The 8,554-nt window shown below is 45.5% G+C and overlaps 1 long non-coding RNA gene across 1 annotated transcript in view; it reads left to right on the forward strand.

Annotated features, from left to right (window-relative positions):
- Positions 1-5,379, forward strand: part of LOC110306474 — a 74,146-nt gene extending 68,767 nt beyond the window's left edge. The window contains exon 3 of the long non-coding RNA XR_002379288.1: positions 4,470-5,379. This is a non-coding gene — a long non-coding RNA (uncharacterized LOC110306474). The remainder of the gene's footprint in view (positions 1-4,469) is intronic.
- The last annotated feature ends 3,175 nt before the right edge of the window (positions 5,380-8,554 follow it).

The raw sequence follows: 8,554 nt of genomic DNA on the forward strand, positions 1-8,554 counted from the left end.
GGCTTCCTGTTAGCCATTTGTGTTGATGATCACTTTATTCAAATGACTACATTTGTGTTTATCAAATTAGCAAATGGTAGCTATAGAAAAGCTGAAAATAAAAAAGGCAATAAGAAAGAAATGACTCCCCTATTTTTGGAATTCAGTCATTATAAGTTACATACCAATTGTTTTAGTCAGGGTTGACTAGAGGAAAAGAACCACATACACATACACATTATTACATGATGGGGACAGGTAGTCCCACAGTGGACACACTGGAGAAATAAGAACCTAGAAACTGCTCAGGACAAGACATTGTAAGTTACATAACCAGACCAGGCTAATGATGCAGCCCCTGTCTGGGGCTGGAAGCCTAGGTGGGATGTTCCCGGAGACTTGCTGGGTAGAGCCTTCGTGGAAAGCCTATAGAAGCTGATGTCTAGGTCTGTGGGAGATGGAATCAGCCACAGACACAACCATCTGGGAAGAGTGGGCTTTCCCTGTGATCACCTCCTTCCTCCCCTTACTTTTGATTTTCCTGGGTTCCTGACTTATTGAGTGGTGCTGGTCACATCAAGGGTGGTGGTGGTGATGGTGGTGGTGGTGGTGGTGGTGGTGATGGTGGTGGTGGTATCTTTTCCTTTTGGTTGCTGTCATCCTCCTCAGTGATCTCGTAAATGACCTCATAGACATGTCCAAACTGTACTCTATGAATTCAAGAGTCTCTGCATTCAATCAAGTTTAAGCATCGCCTTATCTGTCCTCTGTATTTGTCTGTGTGCCCCACAGATGGACATGTGTCACCTAGTGATGGGTAGACATTCTGAGAAATGCATCATTAGGCAGTTCTGTCATTGTGTGAACAACATAGAAAATACCCACACAACCAACATGACTACAGTGTCACCAGGCAGCTAGTTTATAGAGTATGTTAGCACGGTTGTAGCTATTTTATAGATACAACTCATAAACTATGTATGGGATACCAAGGTTATATGACCTGAGAGTAAGTACTCCCCATGGACTCTAAATCCAAAAGCCTACGTACTGCAATGGAGAGTGTCTACGTGAACATTCATTAGGATGAAGTTCCCCTCTGGGGTTCATTGCAGAAAAACGATCTGGTCTTTGACAAGTTTAGATATGCAAAGATACCTTCATGTCTCAACTTGTGTATGAAAATAAAGTCATTGCCCTCCATTCTACCACAGAGAGATGGTGGTGGCGGCTATGTTATACCAAGAAAGATCTCTGGGAAGCTAACTACAGCATGTTAATAAGGACAAAGCAATGAACCAGGAGGGCTGTGAAGCCATCGCGTTTTGAAGTCAGCGGGGATGCCTGGAGCCTTGGCTTACTCGCCCTGCTCACTTGTGTGCCGGAGCTCTTTATTTTAAAGCCACATTCTATAAACTTTCATCCCATGAATCTCTTGGAGATTCTAAGTTAGTAGTTCTGAGGCGGGGGCATTAAGATTCCTTTGTTAAAGGTGTCCTGAGAGAGGGGTAGTCATCTAGGGGTACTGCTGAGGTTGCTCTGTGAGATGGACAAAATACCAAAAGCAGGTTCTTCAGACAAAGGCCACATGTCGGCTTACAGAACCCTAGTCCTCACATTTATATATTTAGCTGACCAAAGCTTGTCTCTGAGTTGTAAATGGGATGAGACAGCAGACAGAAATCTCTAGTGAGGAGGAAATGTTTCCTTCTAATTGCAGATGAATTCCCAAGGATTTACTCTTCACTCTAAAGTGTGCAGAATCATATTCACACCCAATTTGTGCATCATAGTGGTGAGCTCATTTTGAATGACATGGGACCATCACCCGTGTTGGTTGAGATAATCTTCATGGATAGCTAATGGTAACCCAGTACCTTAAGAAATGACCCAGTCTCCTCCACAGAAAGCCTTAAGGCTGTGTGCATACTTGGGAGGGCTTATGGAAGTCAGGCTTCCTGTGTGATGAGCTCTGCTCTCTTCCCCACTCCTGGGAGGCCTTAGGGGGTCCTCTGTCTTGGCTACCTTACTCAGAACATCTCACTATCCAAGAGGGTCTTCATTCTGTTTCCTGGTCTTAAATGTTTTTTCTGCATATAGGCTGTGAGATTTTAGTAGCACCCCTTTCTCATTTTCAAAAATTCTTCCAATTTGTTAGAGAGGAAACATTTTAGCAACAAAATCTGGGTGAGGGGGTGGGTGTGCCCTGTCACACAATATGATCAGGACTTGGGGATCTGAACAGTTAGAAAGGGCAGCATTATAGAATCTAAGCATCCAGGAGAAATCAAATCATCACCGGTAAATCATCTTTCTTGCCTTGAATGTTTTCAGCAGAGTACAGGGTTTGGGTGTGTGTGTGTGTGTGTGTGCGTGTGTGTGTGCGTGCGTGCATGTGTGTGTGTGTGTGTGTGTATGCTCGAGCATGCATGTGTGTATTTGGGGGAGGGAGGTAATTATCAGATATTAATTTTGAAAAGATATTTCTGAGCTATTTCATCCAACACCAGCACAGGGACAGGTCCAGCTTGGCAAATTAGCCTGAGATGCTGCTCTGACTGCAGTTAGAGCAGTAGGGAAGGTTGCCTGAAGCTCAAAGCTACACCTGAGATGAGCTCCTGAGCCCTGGGTGTGTCTGCCAAATGATATCTGTGTCACTGGAACTACAGGGGTTTCCAGAATGCCTCAGAAAGCAGTAGTGGTGCATGAGGCCTCGACAGAGTAAGGATGCTCCTGAAGTTGGTTCCTTTTCTGTTCCCAGTCATGTATGCAGGTGGGGGAGATAAAGTGGCTTTGCTTGTGACTACTACTGTGAGGAGCTTCTATATGTCATCTTCAGATGATCAGAAGCACAGCTCTCACTAGGCGGTGGATCTATGTGATGGTCATCTCAGGCTGTGCAGGGATGACATATGTCCCTGGAGGCTCTTGAAGTCCAATCAGAGAGCCCAACCCTGTGAGCCTCACTTCCATCAGCTACATGTAGTAATGGGCACGTTGGGCAGATGAACACATGCAGAGTATCTAGAGCAATGCCAGACCCTCAGATAGGTTCATTCAGTGTCACTCATCGCCCTGTTACATTGCTAGAGTTACTACTGCCACCATCCTTCTCCTCTGGTTCCACTGACATGGCCTAGTGTAGACATTTGCTGCTTCTGGGCACATGGGCATTGCTGTGCTGCTTCCTTTCCTGTGATCCTTCCCCATCCCAAAGAATGCTTCCAGAACATCTCTTTCCTGCTGCCCTTGCTTTGGCTGACCCACTCTGCCTCCCTGACTACCCTACTTGGGAGCTCTGCTTCACTATGTTCTTGGGGTGCCTTAGCCCAACCCTAAAGCCCATGCTTAGCAAGTAAGCCAGCTGCCAGTGTCACTGGGGACTGTGCAATTTCTCAAAATGTACCTGACCTCTCTAACCCTTCCTGTCTTTACTCTTTGTTGCTGTTTATGTTGTTGGGTGACAGGCCCAAGACCACCAGGTCCCACAAGGATTGAGTACAACTTCTTTTTAAGATTTTTTAGATCTTGGAATATATGCAGGATCCTCTGTCAGTCTGCAAAAATTATTGCTGACCAGTCTAGCAGACTATCAAGCCATTTCTCAAATTAAGTTAGTTAAATCAGCCTGAACCGAATGCTATTCTGATTTTAACGTTTGTTTACTTACTCATTAGTGTTTATGTTGGGTTTGGTTGCAAGACTCTGGAAAAACCAATAAAACTTTCATTATGTGGGAGAAAAAAATAGATGAATATAGAAATTACTTTCTCTTTGCTGGGCACCAGCAAGGTTTGTTGTGGGCTAGCTTTGCTCTCTGGAAGACCCTCAGAACAAACAGGTATTTGAGAGCCCAGAGGGCAAGCGGTCTCTTACAACAGGGTTAAGGCAGTCTTGGGATGTCACTACCACATGTCCAGAAAGTAAAGCACATACTAAAAGACTTCCCTGTGCAAAGAACACTATGCACAACTCTCAGTTTGAGCCCACTCAGCGAGGCGGCAGCCTGGGTGTGGGTGTGGGACTTTCTGCCTCAGCCCTCCCTGCCAAACCCAGTAGGAAGTGTCCCCAGCCAGGGTGTTGTGGTCACTCGTTCTCCTCTCTCTTCTGGAATCTCATCAGGTGTGCCTGTCTTGAAGACAGCGTGGATCTGCCTTGAAAAGGAGCCAGCTCTCATTGTGTCACTGCGACAGATTTCTTAATTAATCTGCTCAGATTGTCAATAATGCAATTCAGTGATGATTTAGAAGCCAGTTATGTGACTGCTGTGCCATTGTGGGGAAACATCTGAATAATTCAGCTAATAGATGGGAACTCGCCCAGATCGCTGCGACACGGGGAGGGAGCAGCTAATTTGAACAGGATGAGCACAAGCAGGGTGATTCCAGCAAATTCCAGGGAGCAGAGAGGTTGTCACATTGCTAGGGGCAGCTGCTGCCTGGTTTAATTATTGTCATTTTTTTTGTCTTTTTTTTTTTTTTTGACAAAAGAATCCAGGTCCAAGACTCCCAGGCAGAGGCTACTAACACACTCCTGAAAAAGTGAAGTTCAAGTGAAAAGCACGTGAGATCTCTGTTTGTGCTATGTACACGTCAGTGGGCTTTCTAGGCACAGAACACTGACTTTTATTTCGTTCCAAACAGTGTAACTATCATCTATGACTGTGTGGGATGAGTGTAAGAAACGTCAGAGTAACATAAAGAGTGGCGTTCCTTCCCGAGAGGACGGTCTCGTCCTGAAGAGACTTGACAGACCATGATGATTATGTCTTCCATCTCATGCTGAAACTGGAGCCGTGGTAGAAAGTTAAGTTAGGGGACTGGGAGTCTAATTATGTGCTGTGTCTTACAGAAACATAAAAACCCAATCACATTTAGTTATACACTTAAAATTTGTTTTGCTTTTATTGGAAATAATAAAATTATATGGACTTGAGCCATTATACTCTCCCTCTCCACACACACACACACACACACACACACACACACACACACATACACTTTGGTAGTGAGAGTTTTTAACAGCCCTCAAATGCAGACAAGTTAGTGCCTGAGATGTGAATGTTAAGAACTGTGGGCTTTGGATAAGAATGTTAATTTAGTTTCACTTGTCTCCAGAGCTTTACACAGTTCTCCGAACTGTCTATTCTTCTTCATCACCCTGGCATCCAGAAAAACTCATGGACACAAGCATACACATGTATATATGAAAACTTGTATACACAAGGCACATGTGCTCACATGTGAACATATGCATACACCCACACAGCATACACTACACAGACTGCATCCATACTTGCATATGTGCATATGCTTGTATGCACATGGACACACACCCATATATACAAATGCACACATGTTTGTATATGTTTGCAGTCACATCTCTTTAGAATACCTAGTCTTTAAAAAAAAAAAAGGAAAGCCTAAACCCACATTCCTGAATTTGACACTCATAAATGCTAGCAGGCCAAGCCCTGCTCAGGATGTGAACCCTCAGAATTTAATGACAGCAAGGCTGATGATACAATATAAACTATATTGGGAATGCTGCACCACAGAGTTACCTCTTGGAAGCTTTTGTTATAAATAATTAGTGAGTGGATAATAGGGACTAGCAAAGTGCTGCCTGTAAATAAAGTCTGGACCCCAAGTGCATGCTAGCCTTAGAGACTGTGAGCGAGCACTGGCAGATTAGAAATGAGGCGTGTTTGCTGCTGGTATGGCTCATAGCGGTATGGGTGGGCCACTCCACAGTCACCATACTCTCCTCTGGTAGTGCAACCCCAGTATCCTAGCCTAAGTCATAAAGTCAGCTCCTGGTCAAACTATGAGTGGGTGCTCTGACATCACTCCAATTGCAGAGAGCAAGAAAGGGGAAGAGGGAAAGAGTTTAGTTCTCCTCCTGTGTGCTTGTATTGCCTGTCTTTCCTGGAAACCCTTTTGCTACCTCCTGTGAGCTGCATACGAGCCAAGCCATCTTGCACCTCTGTGGCTACAGGGCCATGGGGCAGTCCTCTAGGGAGAGAGGCTGTCAAGTGTAATCTCTCAGCTGGGCACAGATCCCAAAGTCCTTCAGAGGAAGAAAGAAAGGTGACCATTTGGTGACATCTTGCTGCTGATGTCCAAAGATGAAGCCTTTCCTACAGAAAAGAGATATTCTAAATCAAGTAGTTGCTACAGCTTTAACAAAACTACAGGTAAACTCCACTTTCATTGAGCGTACAAGGATTTTGATTTGAGAAGACACTTTGAAAAACACCTTGCTTCATGAGCCTTTGGGTTTAGTGAGCATCTGAGAGCCATTTTTATAGTGTGAGTTCCCCCTCCCCTCCATGACCCCTAAGTCTCCCCTACCCCCTAAGTCTGCCCTGGAGGCAGAGTGACCTGGAGCTGGTTGCATGCCCTGAGGTGGAGGGATGCTACTGGGGCTGGTCCAGGAGTTCCCTAATGTCAGTGGGCATTTGGAGGATAGTTCACTGGAAACCCCTTTGTTATTATTTACATATATTGTGCTTGCATTTTCGGCTCATGTATTCCCTGGGAATCTAATTTGTAAATAATTACTTGACAGAAATGAAGCTGGGTAGAAAATTCAGAGTGTGCAGTGGCCCAAACAAACCCTAGAGAGGAGACTCGAGCGGAAGGCCAGCTCCTGTAAGGCCTCAGCACGCTTTCTCTGCTCAGCCGTTAGCAGCTAATAAGGTCCCCAGTTTAGAAGCAAATTCTCAGGTGGCAGACAGACGTGGTGGACACACCAAAGTGGCCATTAGCAGCCAGGCTGGGGGCAGAAGGCTGAGCTGGCATGCTGAGAAACTGCTTTCCCTGTTCTGCTCTCTGTGCCAAGGAGCAGTGGTAAGGGCTGGAAGAGCCAGAGTGCCTAGAACAAGGGGGTGCCACAAACTAAATGCTTGTGTTCCCCTCTGAGTTCCTATGGTAAAGCCCTAATCCCCCTTGTAGGCTGTATTGGAGGTGTAAAGAGTAGATTATGGTTAACTGAGGCCCTTGAGTGGGGCTTTAATCAGAAGGGTTTGCATCTTCAGAAAAGGTACTAGGGTTCTCTCCCTATACCCACTTACCAAAGCAAGGCTGTCTGAGGACAAGCAGGTGACCCTCTACAAGCCAGTAGGGGTGTTATCACCCAAAACTCACCTCATTCAATTTAGATTCTGAGCTTTCTACTTCTAGAGCCATGATAACGAAATCCTAAGAACTTAAACTGTCCAGCAGGTAGCATTTTTGTTACAGTAGTTTGAGCTGACCAATACAGGGTAATGGACTGGAGATGTGTGTTGTTGAAAGCTAGGTCCTGCCTCTGCACCCTCTGGGATGTTTCTTGCTGCTGCGATAGCTCCTGAATATCTGCTCCCATCACCTTGAGCCCTGGGCCCTGCCGGTCAAGGCCTTTTCTAATTAGCTACCTCATCAGTATACCATCAGCAATAGGGCCTGGCAGCTTGCCTTCTATAAATCTATTTAGCCTTTGGATATCTTACTCCACAAGGGATACTTAGCCATTATTGTATGCCCAGTACCTGTTACACTTTTGTAGACAGGAGCAAGCAGACATAGAACAGATAGCCCTGTCCATATAAGAGCAAGCAAGGGCTTAGAACTGGTATCAACTCAGTTATTTCATAGTTGCTCTGAGCCTGAGACTTGTCTAAGCACTCATTGCGCGTGAACTTGTCCAAGGGTCTCATAACCACATGCAGGTTAATTCTACCACTCTGTCCGTCACAGAGAATAGAGGCACAGTTGGTTCTAGGACACACAGCTAGCAGGTGACAGAGCCAGGGTCATCCTCATGCAGTCTGAATCATGCCTCATGATCAGTGTGAAGCTGCCATAATCCTATTGTAGAGTCCAAGTCTCATGTGTAGGATCTGATGGGAGGGGCACAAAAAAGGGAGTCTCTTTGCTTGGTGACTGGGAAGATCTCCCTAAGCCAAGTCTAAGTGTATTTGAAGGAGGGTGGAGTTGGTAAATCCCCCAAAACAAGAGGTGCCTGGGCCAAAAGAGCCCTAAGGTATCCTAGGAAGGTTGTGTGTGTGGGAAGATGGGTGGCAAGGACTTAGCTGAAGAGACAGAGAGTCCACACATAGCCCAGAAGGCCTGAAAATGGAAGGATCATATAAGAATTTGCTCAGGGTGACCACTACTATACTGCAGAGAAGGGATTGGAACTCAGGCAGAGTGGAAGCAGAGGTCTTTACTTTCATAACAGGGAACCTAGATAGAAGAATGGGGGGTGAATTCAGTAAGGGGTGGGTGGCATTTTGAACTGGTACAGTGGGAACAAGTGATGGAATCCCGGCAAGGAAGCTGGCACATGAGGGGACAGTGGCCTCTGAGAACTCTGGGGAACAGCTTAGTGATCAACAGCACAGTTTTAAAGTCAACTGGAAAACTTGCACAGAGTTTGGATTCTAGAAGCAACAGATACAGTCATCAAATCCATTGCTTCCCAATTATTGTATTACTTTTGTCTTTTGTCCTGAAGGTCCTGTGTCCCTCATATTTGTAGGTGACATGCTACCAGCTGTCTCTCCTCAGCCAGGTCTCTTCAGTGTTTATCA

The sequence above is a fragment of the Mus caroli genome, chromosome 12 (assembly GCF_900094665.2).
Source record: "Mus caroli chromosome 12, CAROLI_EIJ_v1.1, whole genome shotgun sequence".
Classification (NCBI taxonomy): Eukaryota; Metazoa; Chordata; class Mammalia; order Rodentia; family Muridae; genus Mus; species Mus caroli.